At 42.5% G+C, this 22,187-nt stretch overlaps 1 pseudogene; it reads left to right on the forward strand.

The window, feature by feature from the left end:
* Positions 1–12,455: 12,455 nt before the first annotated feature.
* On the forward strand, positions 12,456–16,017 carry LOC148021968 (uncharacterized; annotated as a pseudogene).
* Positions 16,018–22,187: the final 6,170 nt, after the last annotated feature.

A 22,187-nucleotide genomic window follows, 5' to 3' on the forward strand; every position in this document is an offset into this window, starting at 1 on the left:
GCATCCCCACAAAGTTTTAAACCCGTTTCTTTTCATTGATTCTCCTCAAGTTCATTTTAACCACCAGATCAAAAACCATCTTTCCTATTGCAACTCCCACAAGTCTTTAAGGCCTTCTAAAGCCGATTCACAAAGGGAGTTTCGTGTACGAAGGAGACGAACAAGATCATAACTCTGCATCCAAGGCGAAAAGGCGGAATTCGCGATGGCCCCTAAGAAGGCACAAGGCGCAACCACAGGAGGATTGTCTCCTAACATCCATGTGGACATTTCACCACAAGTCCAGGTTTTTCTTCCTAATTTTGATTTACGTCATTATAATTCAATCGTGCATGGATCATTTTTGGAGATAGGATGCATCTTTTGATTTAAATACTTTGACTAATTTAAAAGAAATGGCTCACAATGGAAAAAATCGGTCCTTAGTACTTTTCAGTAAAACGAACAAAATAAAGTGAGCATAAGATTTCTATGCATTTCTAGCAAGTGGCTTGATGCATTATTTAGATTGATTAATGCCCATCTTTACAAAACAGAATTATGATAGTACACTTCGATTAAGCATGGAAGGAATAAACCATATATTGCATTATTGAACATCTTTTTCGAAATGATTCTTAAAGAAAGTTGCTAGCAACCGTAGGAAATTGCTAGGGCTGCATGAAGAAGATTTAACTCTAGGCATGTGGCCTAAAAACTCAAATCAACGAAAGATTGTATAAGTTATGCATGCGACAAATTCATTCGGAAATGAAAGAAGAAAAAAGGCTGCATGTTTAAACATAAAATCCTAAAGCCTAGTAGCATGAATCTTGTTTGCATGCTATAGAATGATCAATTGGAATTATGCTATAACTTAACCTATGCTTTGATCTTAACCTGAAAAGTTAGGGTTTGTAAATCAACTCATATGTAGACAATGAATCATGTGGTTACGAAAATGGTAGCATAATTATCTTCAAGAATAGACAAGTTAAATTGGTTTAAACCTAAACATGACCTGAAACCGCGAAGTACTCGTTTAGAAAGGATTAATTCAATGCAACATATCCCAAAGAACTAACTAGGATGTAACACGTTGAGGGCGTAACCTAGTCGCTCGTATTGCCAAAGCTGAAACTCCTATACCCTAAAGACTTGCCCACATTCACGAAATGTAGGGACAATAGGACATACTTGCGAAAAAAGATCTAGGGTTACCCTAAGAATCTCTCACTAAAAAGATGAAACCAAAACCCTAGGGCCGACAATGTCGGCCTAATGCAAACAAGAACGGATTGTTATATCTAATCTTGATACTGTGATTAGAAGACAGCGTTGATGGGTAGAAATAGTCCCATAGTTTGATGCGACACTTGTGCAACAAGTTGCAGAGTCACATGATCTTGTGATTTGATCACAAGGGAATGGCCAATTCCTCGGAATGAGATTGGCAGATCCTTATGCAAGTTTATCTTGCAAGAGGATGAATAATTATCCTGATATAGTACCTTTCTTGGGTAAAGTGACCAAGATACGGGGACTAGATATTTGCTTGGAAGCAAAAGACCAATCAATAACTTGGAATAACATATGAACTTAAGGTATTGATTAAGCTCGGTTAATAGGGTACGGCCCTAACCCAGGATATAGGGGATCTTGCCAAGTCGCAATTGATCCCGGATCGAGTGTTGGATGCATTCGGAAAGAAGGATTCACTCCTTAGCAGTTGGCCAAAAAAATTAACGACCAATGGAAATGATTGTGCTTGTAACAGTTTTAAGAGCACTATTTTGCTTTGTTTGCTCAATGAATTAAGGGATGAAAAGATATCTAATGCTTCAGGTTGAAGGCCTGAAGGGAGAGGCAGCTTCAGTTACCCCTGACTACCTGCCTGACCCTAACCAAGGGGGTTGTTAGCTGCGCCGGGAACATGGACCGAACCCACCGCAAGAGGTCTCTCCGTTGAGCACTACTTGGAGCGAGAGGATGCTTGGGTGCCAGAGGGGGCTCTGGCCGTAAATCCCTCGCCTTCTAGGCCCTGCACAAGAGGCCAACGTGACTCGGGATTGGATCTCGAGGCCCGCATACTAGTCTACAGGCAGAATCTTGGATTAGTAATCCCTGTGGATTGCTGGATAGCCTTCGGCGGATTATGGATAAGCCTATGGGCTGGACTTTATGTATTTCAAAGATAAATATGATAACTTGTTGAAAAGGAACTTGTTTGACATTGTTTTTGTATGTCAAGTGCTATGATTACATGAAGGAACCACTGCCTAATGGGCTAATTAAGGAAGCCGATTGATACATGTCTAACTAAATGTGGTAGGTAATTAAATAACTAAACAACCTGAGGAAAGTGCGGAGGATGTGGCCATGGGTCCATCCTACGGATGGGTGGTCCCAGTTGGTCGGAAACTTTTCTCAAATCACGACGGACAGCAAGAAGATCGTTTCAAAGGATACGAACAACAGGGGCGTTGACCTAGAATCTATGTTATAATAATCTCGATTTACGTTGTTTTAGGGGAACGAAATGGGACTATGCCTTATGGCAGAGAGGTCGAGCCTTGCATCCCTCTCCTTTCCCATTCTCCTTGAACCAAGTGGAGCATGAATCCGCTTCAGACCTGGCGTTTCTATGTAAAGTAGTTCGCTCGGGTTCGACGCTAGTTGCCGTTAGAAAATGACCAATAGGGAAAACCCTAATTCAGGTCGGTCCTAAGTGGGAACGGCTGGAATACTTCCGTTACGTGGCATACGCAGAAAGTCCTAGATCGTAAACCCCGTAACATTCCATGGGAGTGCTGGGCGGAGCTTTCTAGACATCCTTTCCGATGGACTACTAAGACGTGTCCTGAAGATAACAGGTGGACACGTTACTGTTAGTTAAGGTCCAAAGTTGGTGCCACTCCCTGGACTTCCGAGCCAGCTGTTCTTCAGGGATTTCTTTCACTTGATTTGAGATACTAAATTTATGTTCTGCCTCAGCGATTAGTTCTGACCTTTCCTGCGCTAGCTGCTCGTGGCTCTGGATCTCTACAAGGTGCAGTCTTCGTTGCATGAAGGCCATGGCCATGAGGGCCTCTGTGTCTTCCTTGGCAACTTCCAATGCACCTTGCAGTCGTTGTGCCTCCTGTTGTTGTTCTTGTGCTTCTGCTGCGAGGGTTGCCAGCCGTTCTCGTGCTAAGAACTCTATCTCCCTCTCCAGCCTATTTTGTTCATCGAGTTCATACTGAAGTTTTGCCATGGTATTCCCCTGCTACTCGCTTGGATCACCTTCTTGAGTTGCCAATGGTCCATACCCCTCCAGTCTGGCCATTCTCTGCTCTAGGTCAGCATATTGCTGCACTAGCAACTTTAAGCTCTGCTGCTCGGCCACCAGGTTTTGTTCTTTGTCCTCTAGCCTCTGTCTCAGGCGGTTTTTGTTATCCTGGGCCTCTTTCTTTTTTGCCTCCAGCTGATCTTGTAACGCCTTGACCTCCCTTTGCCGATTAGCTCCTTGCCTTGAAACTTCGAGGCTCAGGGCTACCGAAGTTTCCTTTCCATTTCCAGCTCCAACAGGGCTACCTTCTTTTCCTCCTTTGCCTTATCCAACTGCGCTAAGAGCTCGGCCATGCAGGCGTCATAGTCTGCACCAGGTGGCATGGGAATAGGAGCCGTGGTGGTTGATGCTTCGAGTTTTTTCCGTTTCGGGTCTTTCCTTGACTCAGCATCAGCAATGGCAGGTCTTTTCGCTCCAGGTTCTGGGACAATATCAGCCACCTTACTGACGAGCATCTGCATCATGCTCATCAGTTGGGCCATGTCCAGAGAGGGAGTGGGTTGTGGGGTAGTTGGGGTGTCTGTTGGTGCCAGCACGAAGGAGGGAGGTAGGGGGTGTAACAGTGACTTCCCCTTGCCTACGATCATCGGGGCTACCCTCGCACTGCCACTTGCTTTCGGCCTCATGGTGAGGACTATAGGGGTTGATTTCTCCTCTTCCATGAGTTTCGTCAATAGGCCTGCAAGTGGCCTCAGCCAACTCAACCAGTTCCTCAGCTCGTGGGCTTCCTCTTTCACCCTTCTTTGTCGTTCCTCCTCTGCCTTTTTTGACTCCTCTTTAACTCTTTCGAGTTTTTCCTCCTCCTCCTTCTGCAGTTGTTCTTCCAACCTACCTGACTCTTTTCGAACAGTCTTCACCTCGGCCCGCTCCGTTTTGCTTAGTCTCTTTCCCTTCTTTTGGCTCTTGTCGTTCTTCATTTGCTTCTGAGGCTCGGTCGTTTGCGTGGGTGGTACTTCAGGCTCTCCTTCATTGCTAGCCGTCCTTTCGCTCGAGCCTTCCTCCTCACGATGTGGTGAGCCTTGGTGCTTAACTTGCTGTCCCTCCACGCCAACATCCTTGATAGCCTCGTCAATGATTGCTGTGAGGATACCTCCGTACCTAATCGTAGAGGCTTTGATGGCAGGTTTCTTCCTTGTGGATTGTGCGGTGGAGGCCAGAGATTCCCCCACCGGTTGGGGCTGCGGCTGGAGCTAGAAGGGCGGCTGAACTCTTTATAGTCTTCTGGACAAAGCTGTTCCAGTCCACCTCCTCCAGGACTCCTACCGCAATGCTTTCCAGCAGTGGCACGCTGACTCTATTCATGAGTGCGTTGTATCTGTGGTTGGAGAAGAGAGAATGGATCATCTTAGCCTGCATCCTCGTCACTGGGTCTGGAATGTCAGCTAGACTAATTCCATCGACCATGTGCACATCTTCTTTTCTAACTCCCAGCATGGCGTACACATCTCTTTTTGGGCGTCTTTCTTTTTTGAGCACAAGTCCCTGGGCTCTTTCGACAGTGACTACATTAAGGGGCACATGTACCCTTCTTTCTTGATCACATGCCCTTACTGTGACTATGCCACAGCTTCGTCCTTCATCAAAATTCCTTAAGAAATCTGCGCACATGCTGTAGTCTATTGCCTGCCCGACCTTCTCTATGTACTTTTGGAGGCTACATTTGTCCACCAGCTCTCTTACGGCCGGCTCCCCCGAGATGGCTTCATCCAAGTTCATGGTATGCTTGAATGTGAATTGGCTAAATCCCCACGTCTCAATGCTGATTCCATATTTCGTCAGCTCCGCTTTCGTAAATGGAAGTCTACCCTGTTCTTGCCATGGTAGGTGCCTGTCATTACCCAAGTCAACATTAGAGTTACGATTTGATTCATTCCTAGCATACCCCAAGAAAAAATGTGTGTGACAGTTTGCCGGGTGGATTCAAGGGGATGAAACTTTTAGAAATAATTCACAACCAACATCTACTTCCTCCTTGCTTTCTTTCCTATTTGAATTTAGTTTGAGCATTGTTAGCTTTTACACTTCTTGCTACATCACTTGGTTAGTCCCTTGGTTGTCACTTGCTCTTCCCCCCTTTTTTCTAAGTGGTACAGGGATCCTTTTCAAGATTTGTGGGGGAGGGGGGAAGGCTCGCATGGGTTGTGTGGGGCGAGCTACTTGGCCAACAACCAGGTATAAAGGTTAGGGTTGTACTCAAACTGGGCATGACGATCAAGCCCGGGGGGTCCACCTTATAGGCCCGTAGGTGTAGCACGTGCACTCAACAGGAGGGGGTTTAATATCAGTTTCACCTACAGATTTAAAATGAAAGAAGGGGGTTAAATATTGTATACTGAGAAATTAAAATAAGGGGTATTTTTATCCATAAATCTTCAGAACTAGGTTGTTAGCACACACACACACACACACACACACACACTACAAGGTATTATGGATATACCGACACGGCCTATCGACGCAAAAATCGGTATATGCCTCGGTATAAGTCTTTCTATACGTCTCGGTATGTGCGTCGGTATACAAAAATACTGAGGCGTATACCGAGACTTATACAGAGGCGTATACCAAGGCCAAAAGAAAGTCCTAACCTTAATCTTTTCCTTTTCTCTCCAGTGATGGGTTTCTACCAGTGTTCGAAATAAACTTATGTGCAAGAGCTTACAAAACCTATAAAAGCAAGAACTAGGATGTTTTTTTACTAAATTTCAAAGGCATTTTTTAAAAAATACACCAAACTCTCCCAACATCATATAACAAAAAGTACTAAAAATCAAGTCAAAAACAAACACGGCATCTTCATCATTATTGTAGTTAGAAAATTCATTTTATAAACCATACACAAATCCCTTTTTATAGAAAACCCCAGCCTGTGGTGTTACTCCAGGTCTTTGATTGCCTTTTTTTTTGTTTCATAAGAGGATTGATTTGGAATTTTGGACTGGAAACCATTTTGAGAGCTACCTGGATTTGGCGATTTTTGGTCACAAGGTGTTGATAATGGGCCTTTAGAAAGAGAGTCTGTACTTAATGTCTTGTGACTTCAGCAACCACACCATCCACACCTTCGACAACCCCCTCACCAACACTCCCTCACTCAACTCCACGCATGTGGGGAGGGTGCAGCCTTTAGGGCTGGTATGCAAGGCCTAAAATTGACGGTTGTTTTTCCTATCAAGGGCCATTTTGCCTGTCAAAAAAAGCAATGGAAAAATTTCTCTGTCAAATAACAACTCATGTTTAAAAGTTTTCCTGTCACTTTGACAAGTGTTGAAAAACCTTGCATGTCAATTGACATGCTCAAATGTATCAATCTCCTGTCATTTTTTTGTGTTATTAGTAGTAGTAAAGATAACTAGTCTAAGGAGTGGAGAGCGGGGGGAATGTTATGAGTCACGACTCATTATCAAAGGATTGTCCGGTGCCCAATGTCCATTGCCCATTGTCCACTGGCCCCAGCTTTAGCCCAAAATGAAGATTTTTTTTCCTCCCATGAGAAACCATCAACAACTAATAAATGTAGTGCCAGTAGGTACCTCCCTCCCTCTCTCTCTCTCTCTCTCTCGGTATCTATCGACCACCATACCCAATGGGAACGTCTCCCACGACAAGAAGCCTCTCTTTCTTCAGAAAAGAAAGAAAAGAAACACGACAGACCAATTGCTCTCCCCACCCCCTCCCCTCTCCTCTCGTTAAAATTGCCCTCCTTTTATTTACATTTAAAATTTATTTTAATATTTACATTTAAAGTTTTTTTAAACCAAAGGGGGCTTGGTCGAGTGGTTAAAGTGAATGGGTGGGTGAGTAAAGGACTTAGGTTCAACCCCTGGAGGTATCGTCTGTCCTCTGTTGGGGAGGGTATTGCCAAAAAAAAAAGGTGAATGGGTGGGTGAGTTCAACCCCCGGAGGTATCGTCTGCCCTCTGTTGGGGAGGTTATTGCAAAAAAAAAAAAAAATTGCCCTCCTTTCCCTCCTCACGAACACCAGAAGCAGAGACAGCTTATTGCCTCTAATTCACATGCTACCCTCTTCATCCATTCTTGGCCCGCCTCGTCTCCCATTGTTCCACTTTGGTGCCTCTTACACCACCGCTCCGCCATTACGAGTCTCGCTCTCTCCCCTTCTGGAACCAGCGTCGCCTTCTGCTCTCTTGATCACTCTGTTAAGCTCTTCTCGTACCCAGGTAAGCTTTTTTTCTCTGATTGAAGTTCTCTTTTGGGCTCAGTGTCTCTTTCTACATGGAAACGATCCAGTGAATCAAGTGGACGTTCAGCGGCACTACGCTCCTTTGCAATGCAGGAAATGTGCTCGCCTGAGTGCATCCTTTTCTCTGTTTTTCTCTCTGATTACTTGATGCTCTCGGTTATTTGTGATGAAAACTTGGATTTTTCTGTTACTGCTTGTCTTAACCAAGTTGCTGCCCTCGTTTATAACAAGTAGGGGGTCTTTTGGAAAAAGCTAGGGCACCATTTATCCTTTAGTAATGTCTCTCACCTTCATGCATAGTTTGGGTTTATGAATCTTTGGGTTCCCCTCATGGGAGACTACACTACAGCTTCCTAAACTTTTTGGATCGTTGAATTTTTATAGTTTGTGAGATGGCTCGTCTAAAAATTAGAAGGCCTAGCTCCATCAAGTACTATCTTCTTCTACTAACATGTCCAATGCCAGTTTCTGCAAAGCAGTGCCTGGCTACGTTATTGAGTAGGTGCTCATCTAGGTTTCTCCTGTTATGCACCTAACTATGTTCATATCGAGACATCTTGTGGTGCATTTCCTAAGCTTCAACGTGTTGGAATAAAGCCATAGGTTGTTCGTTATTTAGCTATGAGTGTTGGCCTCAACTTTAGCAAAGGAGGTTGTGAGAGACTATTTGTCCCTCTCTGTGAGAATAGGCGATTGGAAGAAAGTCTTAGTAGCAATCACCAACTATACACACCCAATAAAATGCCACAAAACTGTTTGCTGATATCATTTTGTGTTATTTTTAAAAGCGAGAGAGGAGCACCATGTAACTCGTAGAACTTGGTAAGCATTTCTTCAATTGAAAAAAGTTGTGAAAAATTTAAGTGTGACACTGTTGTGGTTGGGTAGGCTTTCTTGTGACTCCATTTGTTATTGGATGACTAGTGGAAAAAGACTGGTGAGTGGTTTGAAATCTTTTCCTATTATAGGAATGCTTGAAGCATAGCTGTTTGCTTGTCTCATGCTACATCAATAATTGTCGTTTTGTTTATTGGCATAATTACAAGCATAATTTGATGCCTTCTTCTCTTGAAGTTGGTACCTTAGCTTAGGACCAAACTGCATCTGCATCCTGTTTTCCCTCTCCAGGAAGGGTTCCTGTATGTAGGCCGTTAGGCAACATATCAAGACGTACATCAAGTCATTTACTGGATTCTTACTGCATGGAAAGGTTTGGATTTAGTTTGTGATTTGTCACTTGTTTTTTATAGAGATATCAAGCCAGACAATCTATTACTAGATCGCCATGGGCACATGAAGCTTTTAGATTTTGGGCTACACAGGTATATTAAACATTATTCTTTTCTTTTATTGTTTTGTACTGCATGTATTTGACAAATTGCAATGTCTCATAGTTGTAAGGTTTTGTTGGTAATATGATTGCCCTATTTGTAAGGTTTCGTTGGTAATATGAGTGCTCTATTTTATGAGATCTTGTCATCATCTCTTGCTTTCTACATGATATGGTTTTATGGATTCCAGAGTAGATTTGTGCACATATCTGATCAAAAGACCATGGATCTTAACAAGAGAATAGAAAAATCTTCTTCTTCTCATAGGAAGAAGAGAAAGTCTCAGCCAAAGCTGGATGCTTTCTTATCTAAGCGTCCAGCCAGCAATGTGACTAGTATGTTGGATTTCTAATTCTTGATGATATGTTGGATTTCTAATTCTTGATGATATGGTGTACTGCTCGTGTTTGATGATATGCTAAATTGCTCTCTCGCTTTTTAATGCTCTGGTTTTATACCACTTGCATGATATGTTGGACCTCTACTTCTTGATGGTATGCTGCTGAACTGTGCATGTTTGCAATAGTCCCCAACATCTGGTAAAGAAGTTTCCAATTCCTGAGAAAGAGCAGAGCTGGATTACATTCACCCTGCCATTCACCCGTCATAGCTTTGATTCCCATCTTGGCTGGTGGCAACGATCTCTGCATCCCCCGCATCTACTTCATGACCTCTTGAAAAGATGGTAATCTTTGATTCTAACATGCACATATTATTTAGGTTCCAGTTTTCCAATTCCCATCATTAGTGTGTGTGAAATAGAGAGATTGAGAGAGAGAGAGAGAAAAAGAGAGAATAGTTTGTGTGTCAATGTCTTTTTTGTCTTTTTTTTTACTCTTCCTTCCTCATTCTCTCTTGTATGGTTGTTTTGATTAGATATCTGATCATTCATGTCTCTTGTATGGTTATTTTGATTAGAGATCTGATCATTCATGGCATCAAAGACTCACATAAAGGTGTGTGATCATGGGAGTAACGAGAAGAAGGTGCTGGGCTACGTCAGAGTGATGGCAGATTGCACTTATAGTGATATACGTCAAGAGATCATCCAAGATGGCATTGTAAGTGAATCATTCGAGTTTGTTATTGAAGATGAAGACTGTGATGGAGTATGCATATTGAATGCATTACAAGAGGAGCGTTGGAAAATTGAGAATAGCAAGCGAGTTGGCATAAAGAGGTTATCAACCACGGTGGATGATGGAGGGTCCTCAAAGCGTGTTTGTAGAAGCTTAAATACTTCCATGGAAGCTACTGCTATGGATGGGATGGAAGAGGGCGATCAAATAAGGGAAGCGGGTGATCATGGTGGGAGAGTCAACATGCTCAAGAGTGTTTTAGTAACACAAGAAGCGCTCAAAATTTGGGAGCTCCAATGTGAGAAGGTCCGCAAGAAGTTGAGTGAGAGAAAGCCATCTAGAGATGATAAATTTCAGCTCATCACGGAAGATGTCAATGACCAACCTTTGATTCGAGTGTGGTGCAATGAATGTGGGAGTGCTTATGGATCGGGAGTGACTAGTGGCAAGCAATCCGCATACTCATGCTTGTCAAACTTCATGAGATTTCACATTCTAGATGGTCAAGCACATCAAAAACGATACTTATCTAACCGAAGTTTGAGGTTTGATGCATTTTCTACTCATGGTTCTCATGGAAGTACTCCAAAAGACGAGAATGATTCTGATGATGCAATAATAATCTTGGCAGCTATTGAGGAGATGAATAATTTCAATAGAACTCATGAAGGTAAGAATCAACTTCTTGTTTTATGTTGTAAATTGTAATATTTTTTTGTAGAAGATATCTGTTGAATCATGTAAGACAATTCTTAGTCCCTTATTTTGGTCCCTTTTTTAAGGATTTTTGCTTGTGCATATCAGATTCAATTGTCAGCTACGTTTCTAAACTCTTATCAAAATTTTGTATCCTCATGTAGGGGCTGATTTTCAGTTGGTTGAAGCAACTTTACATGACTACAAAGATAAAAATAGTGTCAAAGTTGTGTGCAAATATGATGGGAAGTGGCTGCACCTATGTCCTCGAGGTTCAGATTTGCAGACCATCCTAACACAACATATCAATGCAAAATCTCACATCAATGCATGGAGCAAGAAGACCACAATAAAGCAATCATCTTCTCTCTTCACAGGAGCTAGTGGGCGACCTAAAAAGAATTTTGAAAAGGATCCATGTCAACAAACTTTGGGTGCATTCCTCGTATCAACCAAAGAGCATGCGGAGGTGGCTTCCATCCATGCAGGTGATTCAAGCTCTCATTTATTAAATCTGTGTTGGGGATTATGGCAGTGTAAACTTGATGTTAATGGTAGTGAGGTTGATATAAAACCTTTTCTCCAAGACCTAAAGATGGGTGAAGAGTGGTTTTGTGAGCCACATACAAAAGCTACTTTATATGATGGGGATGTTGAATACAGGATAGATGGATGCTTTAGGCATGTGTGCTGTCTTCGGATCTCAAGAATTGGAATTCCGTTTGAAAGTTTCACATGCGAGTATTGTAAGAAAATTCCATCTTGCACTGATTTTCGTGGCAGAGTGTATCGGGAGGGTAGTGCAATTGAGAAAAGAGGAGAGAGGCAAACAGGTCGAGGAAGGCGATTGGATTACCTTTCTGGTGCAAAGCTTAAAAGCGTTGTAGTTGAGACAAAGAAAAACTTGCGAGAGGCCAAGAGAAAACTATGGTGGTTGAAGGCAAAGATTGTGGTGCTTTCAGTGAGAATCAGGTCTTTAAAAGAAGCAAACTATGAGGCTATTAATAGGAAGGATGTGCAACGTTTTTGCAATAACATTATTGAGGCTCATAGGCAAGGAAAGTTTGGTGGCAAATTAGCTTTATGGGCTTTTCTTCAAGACATTGCAAATAATGCATTAAGATCGAAAAAGGGGCAAAGATATGCAGAATCCTCAAAGACCATTTTTGAGGTTGCAAAGCTATGGGGTGGGCCGCGCTTGCATGATTTTCTAAGTGTAAACCTTGGAGGGCCATCTTTGTCAACCACAAGGAGGCAAGGAAGAAAGGCAACTCAATTTCAATCCGGAGAGCATGAGTATATCGTTGATATGGTTGGAAAGATATACAAGGATGTAAAGTCCAAACATGGAATAGCATCACGGGTGCCATTCATTATTGTTGAAGATGAAACAACCATCAAGCGTCGCATCAGGTAAAAACTTAGTTGAATTTCTCTTCGCTTCAGTTTTAAAATTTATTTATGTAACAAGTCCATGGAAATAAAGATGTTAAAGTGGAGCTTCATGTTTTTGTAGATGGAATGCGAAGGATGACACTCTAATTGGGTTTTGTGGAAGAAAGGGATAGGATCATCAATGCTCCTCAAATGATGTTATCATTGTTGGAGATGGAGCACAAGGATATGAGACAATAGTGGATGCCTTCCAAAATCACGTAGTGGGACATTATGCAAGACTGCTCATTGTCAACCCGCTTCATGAGAGTCTTCCACGGTTAGCTCTTGTTGTGCATTGCACTTGTAATCGCTTTGATAGCGATTTCATCAAAGCTCAATGGAGTCTTGTGGAGCAAATGTGGAATGCAAAATGGAAGGATTGCCTAGGGCCAATAATTGGACATGCTTCAGATGGTGATAGTAGACGTCGCAAGCTTATGCTTGAAGACTATTTAGGAAAAAGTGATAGAAAGTTTGGTATCAAATGGGATGGATGGAAACTCAAAGGCAGAATCATAGGAGACAATGTGTATGGACTACATGATCAAGATTTTGTGCATTGTGGAAAGAAGCTTGTGAACCCTCTTGATAGTCCTATTCGACAACTAGCGATTGGACAAGTTTGGATTACACTCAATCATGTTGCTTTGGTCTATAATCATTTCTCTATCGATCAACACAAGTTACGAGAAGAAGATATACAACGAAACGATCGGCAAAATTGGAGAGCAGCCCAAGTGATTGTCTCTAGACAAGTTCAAAAATGTATGATAGAAATGCAAAAAAAAGAGAGGAGCATGCAAGGGACTGGGGCATATTTGCAAGTTGTTGCTGATTATATAGACATTTTTTTGTCTCCACATTTAGACTTGAGAGAGCGTGTGGTGCTTGCTAGTAAAGTGGTCTTCTTCTTCAAGTTGTGGAGATTATGGATTCATCATCATTCTACATACACTCTTAAGAAAAACTTCATTAGCAAAGAGGCTTACACAGATACCCAGCTTTCTTGTCATTTTGTGGTTCTACTTATAAAGATGTTTCGGGATTTCTTCCCAAATCTCAAGTGTCCTTTACATCTCACAGGATCGGATGCAGCAGAAATTTATTTCAGCAAGATTGGAGGTATGGTTGGGCAAGAAAGAGCATTTGATTTTGGAGATGTTTTGCATTGTGTTGGAAGCTTGAACAAGATTACCGTGCATGAATGTAAATCAAATGGGGTGACTTTTTCAAGGGCACATAAGAAACAAGAACACATATGGAAGGATTTGAACAAGCATGAAGGCATTTTGGAAGCAGATCTTGGGAATTACGAGAGCGTTTCCTCTGATGAAAAGTTGATAGATGCATTGAAAGAGGGATTGAAGCGGGCACAAGATCTTTGTGAGTCATTGGGGATCAAACCTAGCACAATCGAAGGAGTTGAATGGTGGACAGAGCCTTGGATAGATACACAATCAATGTGGTCAAAGATAGATGCTGAAATGGGTGACGCCGATGAGCACGATGACTTTGTGGAGCCTTGCGGTGAAGATAGGCCCATTGAAGGCAGCGACGGAGATGACGAGGTCATTGCTCTGAGTGAGATTCGACATGAGGTGGATGGGATTCTAGATGAGGCAAGCATTGAGGATGAAAACAAGACTATCTCGCCCGTGGTGGAGGTTGACAAGAAATTCATCTTCAAGTCTACTTTGGTGAGTCAACTCAATGGAAACTCAACACTATCAAAAGATAGGTTGACAAGGGTAAGACAAGGAGTGTATTTCAGCAATGAAGGAAAATTAGCATCAACAACCAATGGAAATTTCTTTGGAATAGGGTCAGATTGTGCTGTTTATTTCTACGATGACACATGTGGAAACAAAGACACAAATTTCAAGAGAAATGGAAAAGCCACAAAATTGAAGAAGATGCAAACTCTTCATAGTACATGGTATCTTGGAAGAGTCCAAAAGATGCGAAAGAAGGTAGGTGGCAGGTATGTAGATTACAAGCGAGGTCTTGACTTGGTAGATCGACCACAAGGGATGGAGGTTCAGCTTGGTTGGTATCAGAAGGTGAAAGGACACCATACATACTCTTATGATGTGACAGACTTAAACATGGTTGATATTGAGTCAATTATTGCATTGGCACATTTAACATACAATGAGGCTACTGATAGATATGTTCTTGATCAAAATGATTATCGAATCTTTAACAATTTCTTGAAGTCTGCTGGTTAGATGTTTATTTAAATCATGTAAGTATGGAACCATTTGGTTGTAATTTGTGTTTTAGTCATGTTATAACACAGGTGACCTTATTCTTTCCATTTTCATATGATTGCAGGCAACGAATCCTCCACCTTGCAAAGTGGGGAGGAGTTGGAATGACATGAGTTGGATTTTTGTGGGACTGAAGTGTTTTTTGGGAAGGAGTTGGAATGACATAAGCTGAATTTTTGTGGGACTCAAGTGTTTTTTGTGGGATTGAAGTGTTTTTTTGTGGAATGACATGAGCTGAATGACATCCACTATATGTTTTTTGGGAGAGCAGGTAAATTCCAACCATTGTCTCTTGGAAGAACGGGGTTTATCTTGTATAGTACTCTAGTTTTATAGTAGCCCAAATTCAGATTAGTTTCACGTAGCAATTGATTGTGTTATTGATATTTGCAGTACAGGTTCGTAGCAGCATGTATTAAGGCCTTTAACGATTAAGGCCTTCGACGGTTGAATTAATGGGCATGTACATAATATTTTGCTAGCAGCTCTCAAGGACCTTTTGGTTTGGCCAAGTCGGGCAGTTATACCAGTCTTTCCAGGTGATTACAGGTATAAATGAATTACCCTCCTTCTTAAGTGAGTTGTATAGGCTAATATCTGTCAAATGCTTCTCTCCAGTATGCAAGAATATCTAAGAGGACAACATGGTGAAGGTTCCTATCAGTTGTTTTGTTCAATTGTTGATTTAGCATGTCAGTAACTAATTTTTGTGTTGAGTCATCTCTAAAAAGTATTTTTGACAGTGATCCGGAAGCAAGCTATATGGGCCATCTCTATGTTCAGCTAGTTGAAGCAAGAAATCTGGCGAATTCACTGGAAGATTCGACCCCTATGTGATCTAGCAGTTGTTTGCAAGTCACTGTGAAATTTTATATCACTATCAAGGTCTCCTTTTGTAACACAAGAGCAGGTGGTTGGTTTTTTTTCAGAGCTGGGCTGGCTGTGCAGCAGCCTGAGTATGAAACAGGAGTGGCTTTCAGTGGACAACATTGACAGGCGGAGCAACCTTTCTGTGCAGGAGTTTATCACAAACTATGAAGAACCGAATGAGCTAGTAATCATAACAGATGCATTATGTAAGTGGCCAGCCTTGATGAACTGGAACAAGGAGTGTCTAGTGAGAGCAGCTATTTGAATCAGCCCAAGTTTACAGCTGCTTTTTTCCTATTTTTTCTTGCAGTGTAGCCTGCAATTGGTTCTATGAGCTCACCGCACGAGAGGAGAGGGCGTCTGACAGATTGGCAGTCCTGCATGGCTTGCCGAAGTTACAGAGTAAGCTGCCAAATCCAACCAAAGAGGCTGATGGAGGAGTATCTTGGAGTCCCTCACAAGTGTATGATAACTGTGATACAAGAGGGGGTTGTTCTGCTATAAATGAAGCTGTAGTTTCACAATGTACAAGCCCAATGCCACTTCCTGATGACCTTGCAGCAGTAAGCCCAATGAGACCGCCGCAAGGGTACCCAAGCAAAGGTCTTTCACAAAGAGCTTCTCCTAGAAGGTGGTCTGCCTCTCCTTTAAAAAAGGTTCAAGTTGGTCGATTTGGGAGCCGGCGGGCCAGGTCGGTCGTGATTCGCAGTATCAATTACTTTTCTGAACGCCAGAGTAAAGAGAGACACCATGTTATGGACACCAGTAGCAGCAGCGATGGTGAAGAAAAGGCTAAGAGCTATACTCTAGATGAGCCAAACTAAGACTGATGGAGGAAACTCTAGAGCGTAGAAAAGCGGAGATGGATGCCCAAACAGCCAAGCTCAATGAGAAAGCTCATGCCAAGGCTCGTGCTGCCAAGCTGCTTGCCCTTTAGGCCAACTTGAGGGATATGCAAAGACTCCAGGTAAAGATCTGGCTGAATTTGTTTTGGCATGAGATTTTGTCCATAGATTCTAATGTGTTATGAATATTTGACATCTGTTGGCAAGAGGATGGAATGGTTGGGCATGGCAATCTTCAACCATTGTTGACAAAGGATTACTCGAGGTCTGATAGTAGTCCTCCCTCTCCTCCCTTAACACCCCGAGTGGTGAAAGAGCAGGCATTGACACCAAAAGCTCATAGGGCAAAGAAGGCGGTGTATGCATCTCAAAAGAACTCAAGCACTCCTGGGAGCTCCAGACGAATAGTTTCCATCTCCCCTAAAACCACTCCTTGAGGAACTCTGGGGTAAGCCATTGGTCCATAGGACCCCTAGTTCCTCAAATGCCCCTGAGAACTCTCTTTCCTCCTTGGTTCCTTGCTTTTCAGGCCCGAAGAATGAAAACATGAAACCATCTCCAGGGAAGTTGTCGGGATCTGCGATAGTGCTTTCCAAGGATGTTGGGATTCCTGCTCAGCATCCAGGAGCAAGCAAGGCTTTACAATCAGGACCAAATGGCAGTGTACCCAAAAGAAGTTCAAGGGTAGAGAAGAAGACCCGACCAAGGCAAACCATGCAGAGTTTTGTGACAGGTGAATTAACAGATCCATCTCCTATGCCTGAAGGGGAGGTCTCCCTCTCCCTCTTGAGCACTGAAACTGACATAAAAGTGGAGGCTCCTATCATGAGCAAGATAAGGCAAAGTTATGTTGCTCCTATTCAGGAAATGAAGCCCTTTTTGCGCAAAGGGTCTGGCATTGGACCTAGTGCTGGGCCAGGGATTGCAAAACTGAAGGCCGAAGCAGTGAAGAGTTCTGACGAAGATGTCCCAGGAACTCCTACAAGAATTTCTGATGAAGAGGCTCATGCATCTGCAAGGAGCGTCATGGACACCAGCGATGGGGAATGCATTCCTGTGGAAGCCCCAGTTGCAGATGCTTCCTTATCTTCTTACAAGGAGGAGGAGAAAGGGAAAGCACAGACTCTAGAGCTGTCAGATGTTGATGTAACTCATAACTCAGATGGTGGCTTCTTTGCTGTATGCGAAGATGCCAAGGCTACTGAACTTTTGAAGGATGATAAATTGCCACACGTTGAGAGGGGTTGTCACATTGTTTCATTTCCCATGGAATTGGGCACTAATGAACGTCACGATAGTAAGTTTGCATCTGAGCCAGACTCTGTACCTCACACACCTTGGGATGAAGCAGCTGGAAAGGGAGTGCCAAGTGCTACTTTGTCTCAACTTCTCTCTGAGAGTACTGGCCAGGTGGTGCATATTGCATCCTCAGCAAGTGGTTCTGTGTCATTTCGTGCTAATCTAGCAAGTGGAGAGCAATATGCGCCCAGAGTCTCTCCTATGAAAGCTGCCTCTCCGGCTACCTCAAGTTTGAAGCGTCTAGGCGCTATCATTCCTGACTACTTCAGTCCCTCTGCTGCTACCCTTGTGGAGTCCCCAGTTGGAAGTCTTGCTTCTCGAGATTCTTCTGGAGTTCAGTATTCTTCTGATACGGATCTCACTCACTCACAAAAGAAGTTGGGCTCCTCTCAAAAGTCTATAGTAGTGATCGTTCCACCCAAAGAACCTGCAAGAGGTTTCAAGCGCTTGCTGAAGTTCGGTCGAAAAAGTCGCGAAACACCAGATATCATTGTGAGGGATGGTGTATCTGCATCTGCCCCTTCAGAAGGTGACGACGAACTCGAAGAGGTCAACAAGGAAGCAAATAAGCACTCCTCTAATATAATACTCCAAAAACTGAAGCTTCAAGAGAGGTTATAAAAGATTATGGTAGTGGTAGTCATGCCAGTAACACAGACACAGGACCAGGTAAGCTCTATTGTTCACTTTACTGTTTGTATTATGTATTTCTTTGGTATAAAAGTTTCACAAGAATAAGTGGAGCCTAAGTGAAGGAGGTCAGTGGCAGTTATATTTTAGATTCCATCTTATCTTTTTCATTTTTTTAAAATGCAGACCTATCTGTACAAAGCTCCATTGTTCCATCTAATTTTAAGCTTCAATATGATCATGCTCATGGGAGTACAAAGCTCAAAGGTAGCTTCTTCTGTTGATTTGCATTGATAGCTTTCCACTAGACGAAAGTTGTGTAGCTGAACATATTTCTTTTTATACATGTTACAGCACCATGATCATTCTTTTCTTTGTCGACTTTTCGTTGCTGTAAACTTGGGCTGATTCATGATGAACATAGACTTGATATTTTTTACACTGTTGAGCAGGAGCAATCTTCTCAATGTATTAGACTTTCTGAAGCGGCCAAATTCTGCTCAACGGGTATCAGGCACAAGAGACCGTGTAAATTTGCATGACAAGTTCAAGAGCTTGTATGTCCAGATGTTTCCTGGTTCTATTGAAGAACTGGAGAGTAAAGCTGCAACAAAAGCTAAGCAAAGAAATGCTGGCTCATTTTGGGACACAGTGATGGATGCCAAAGTTGGCAGCTTCAAATTTGGTTTCTGAAATGCAGTTTTTTAGTGACCGCTATGTTTAGGCAGGTAATACTCTCTACAATCTTCCTGGTGCATGGTGAGAAAACTAACATATTTGCCTTGAGTTGTATCATGTGATACCTTATTAGGTTCGTTGGCATGCAAAGTCAACTTTGTACCGATTATCCCATTTGCCTGCTGGTGGCATAAAAAAGTTCTCTTTGGTGCTCAAATCATATGCAAGGAAATATATTGAAGTCAAAAATTTATATTTAGCAACCTCATTGTCTTCATGTCTTTGCCATGTAGTAGCGTATTATTTTTGTAGCTTCATACCCTAAATGCTGAGGGTGGTTGAGATGTGACCAAAATGTCAGTGTTGATACACTCGTCATTTTCTTAATGTTGGCCTCTACTTTGTGTCTCATAAGAACAGGAAGAACTTTTTGAAATCTGAGTAGGGACTCTTGCTTTTTCGAGCTCTTGGCATCAAGGGTTGAACTATGGAGTGATCTCACAAGGACACACTTGCCTCTCTTCTCTATATGGAATGCTGCGCTTTCTTTATTATTATTTTTTTACTCCATGGCATGCCCAATGCAAAGGGCTGATGTGTTTCACCGCACTACGTTTTACAAGATGGACAATTGCTTCTTATTGTTGTATTGGCCCTAATAGCATGGATTTCAACCTGCATAGGTGTTTTTCTTTGTCCTAATGAAGGTTCTCAGTCAAGGTTGGAAAGCCACTCTCTAGTTGCAGTATCAAATACATTTGACAAAGATCTGCAATCAGACGAGCCAGTTTTTTAGATTACTTTTGAACCGAGTGCTTTCAAGTGCCACATACGATGTTAAGGAAACTTTTCACATAAAATGTCTTCTCCATCCAGTGCCTCAAGTGAATGGGCCTGGACGATTCAGCAAAAGCCTTGACACATGTCCCATGGACAAGAATGGTCTTTCTCTGAATACCTAGCTAAGTGTCGTTGGAGGGTCCTTCGCTAGAAAATGTCTCTATGGGTTGCATTTAAAGGCTGTGTTAGCTTGGAACTAAGTGCTAGAAGTGGGCCTGAATGATTATTGCAGCTCTGACAATGTCTATCTTAGTACCCAAATGTGCTAGATTGTCACACCTAGCATAGTTCTGTTTTAAGAATTTATCAAAGCAAGGTCTTAGTGCCCAAGTGTGCCAGATTGTCACCTAGAATACGTTTATTTTAAGACTTTATTAAAGCAAAGTCTAGACTCATGCAAGCCCTATGCAGTCTGGCATTATGAAGTTGTGTAGCAGAAATGTTGAGAGTAGACCTGTTTTTCTGTTACTAAGCTATCAAAAAAAAATTTGGCGTCTTCCATCTTTCTACTAATGGACAGTTTTGTGGATAGAAACATTTGTGTAGCCGAATAGCATAATATTTAATTGTGGAAGGAGTGGTTGCACACATGGTCATAAGCCATAGTTGCCATGGTTTGAAAGCCTATGAGCCATGCGAATATGTGCGAAATAGAGTCATAAAATGATACTCTTACAAGGTTATCACACCAAATCAATATGGTGAAGCATGCAATACTGTCATTCTTTATTCATCTCTTCAAGTAAGCCTATTTGTGACTTCTGAGGGGTGTACCTATGGTTGAAGCTTGGCTCACCCAATGGTTCATGAAATATTGGGTGGTTCAAGCAGTTAGGGTGTTCTTTTGTAATCCTCTCAAAGTCATGCCAATTTTGTCTTTTATGGATTGGAGAATATACTAGAAATAAAAAGATCGGATGGGTCTAGCAGACCTATTCTCAAGGAAATATTCTCTCCTTAAGTGCAGCTACTATTGTCCATCTATTCTTTGTCCCATTCTATTAGATGGGATGGCTATAATATACCTCTGCATGTGGTTCCAATTTTGACAACTATGCTCTTTTCTTTTTGTTTTCAGTTGTTTCCCACTTCAAAAGGGCATATGGTAGTGGTGGATCCTCATAGACATCTCTCAATTTTGTAGGTCTTACAAAGGCTGGTGCAATTGAGGCTATTAATACTTTTTTAACCCTTTATTCTTCCCAACTCCACCATCTAGTTGTATTTTGATACTCGTCGTTGATTCTTCAAGCAAGAGTTCAATTGCATATCTAACACATGTATTTTTTTGCATATTCATTGGGCATTTTGCTTTCTCAATCTAGAAACTCATTGAACACTTCTCTTCATAGTTAGGGACTTCTCTTCATCGGGTCTGGCAATCCACTCTTGCGTAGTACCAAAGATCTTGTAATGTAAATTATACAGGGAGGGGGGGAGAAATGCATAAGCTTAAAATTTTAAAATTACAGGAGGGTTATTATAATATACCACAAAGATAACAGGAGGTATATATTAAATAGGGCAAAAAAGGTTACAGAGGGGTTTTAAAATATGCCTTTGCACGCACGTGATATCCATGATTTTGTAAGGTGGACCCCCCGGGCGATCAAGTTCGCATGGCTGTAGGGAAGCTTGACTGATGTAGGTCAAGACGTCATGAAAGGTGTCCCTTGAGTTGAGGCGACTAGCAATATGCAACTCCTCTTCTGTGAGGAACTGGTCAATGTACGAGATGGGCCAATACCTGATCATCTAAGTGTAAGTTGCATGTAATGGCCAAAACTCTGAATGAAAGAGGTGCCACGTATGTAGGGTTGCGCTCAATTGTTTTGATTGCTCTCCTTTGCTCAGCATTTGTCATGATCTGGCGGCCTTTTTTCTCCCATTGGAGTCGTAAGGCATACCACAGTTGCAAGAATGGAGAAGCAGAGCTGGCAAGCTGCGTGAGCTCCTCCAGTTCTCATCCAAGGAGTAGAGTGAGCAGGTTTGCGGTACCAGGTGACTAGTCATCTGAGAACAGCTTGTTCCTTCGAGATTTCTCCATTAGCGATTAGCTCGGCTGCAACTTTGGGAAATTTGATGGTCATGAACTCATAGTTTTCCCAAGTGCATGGCAACAAACGAACATCAGAAGTGAGGGGTTCATCAAGAAGTCCTAGGTCAAGCCTCTCGTAGCTTCTAGCGAATGTAGTGAAGGTGTCATCCAACTCCTTAATGCATGTCACTACGTCATTCTCTGAGGCCTCAACAAGATCCTTGGCCGCTGAAAGGAAGGATCGTCTTTCCTATGAAGGCTTAAGACCTACTGGTGGCGATGGTGCAGTTGGGCTGGACAGTGGTGACTCCCTTCCGGGCGTCGTCCATGGGACTTTGCACTCCGGATCATTTGGAAACGCTGCAGAGGGCTCTCGTGCCATAGGAGGCATGCTGCAATCCATTTGAGCGGGCATGGGGGTGCACCTCCTCTAACCTGGATGGTGCTAGGTCATCCGGTTTGGGACACTCAATATGTTGGGTGCCCTTAATTATCACTGTTGCTAGTTTGACGTTCTTTGCGACTTGTGCTTTGCCTATGCCAGCCTGTCTAGCTGGAGTGGGGTTGCCCAAAGTTGATCTTCTTGGGTGTCTACCCTTAGGCACCCATATCCAGGGGTTGCCCTCATAGTATCCAAGAAGAAGAGGTTGGAAGCTAAAATTGC

The sequence above is a fragment of the Lygodium microphyllum genome, chromosome 17, assembly GCF_053477565.2.
Source record: "Lygodium microphyllum isolate KBCC chromosome 17, Lygodium_microphyllum_v1.1.10, whole genome shotgun sequence".
NCBI lineage: Eukaryota > Viridiplantae > Streptophyta > Polypodiopsida > Schizaeales > Lygodiaceae > Lygodium > Lygodium microphyllum.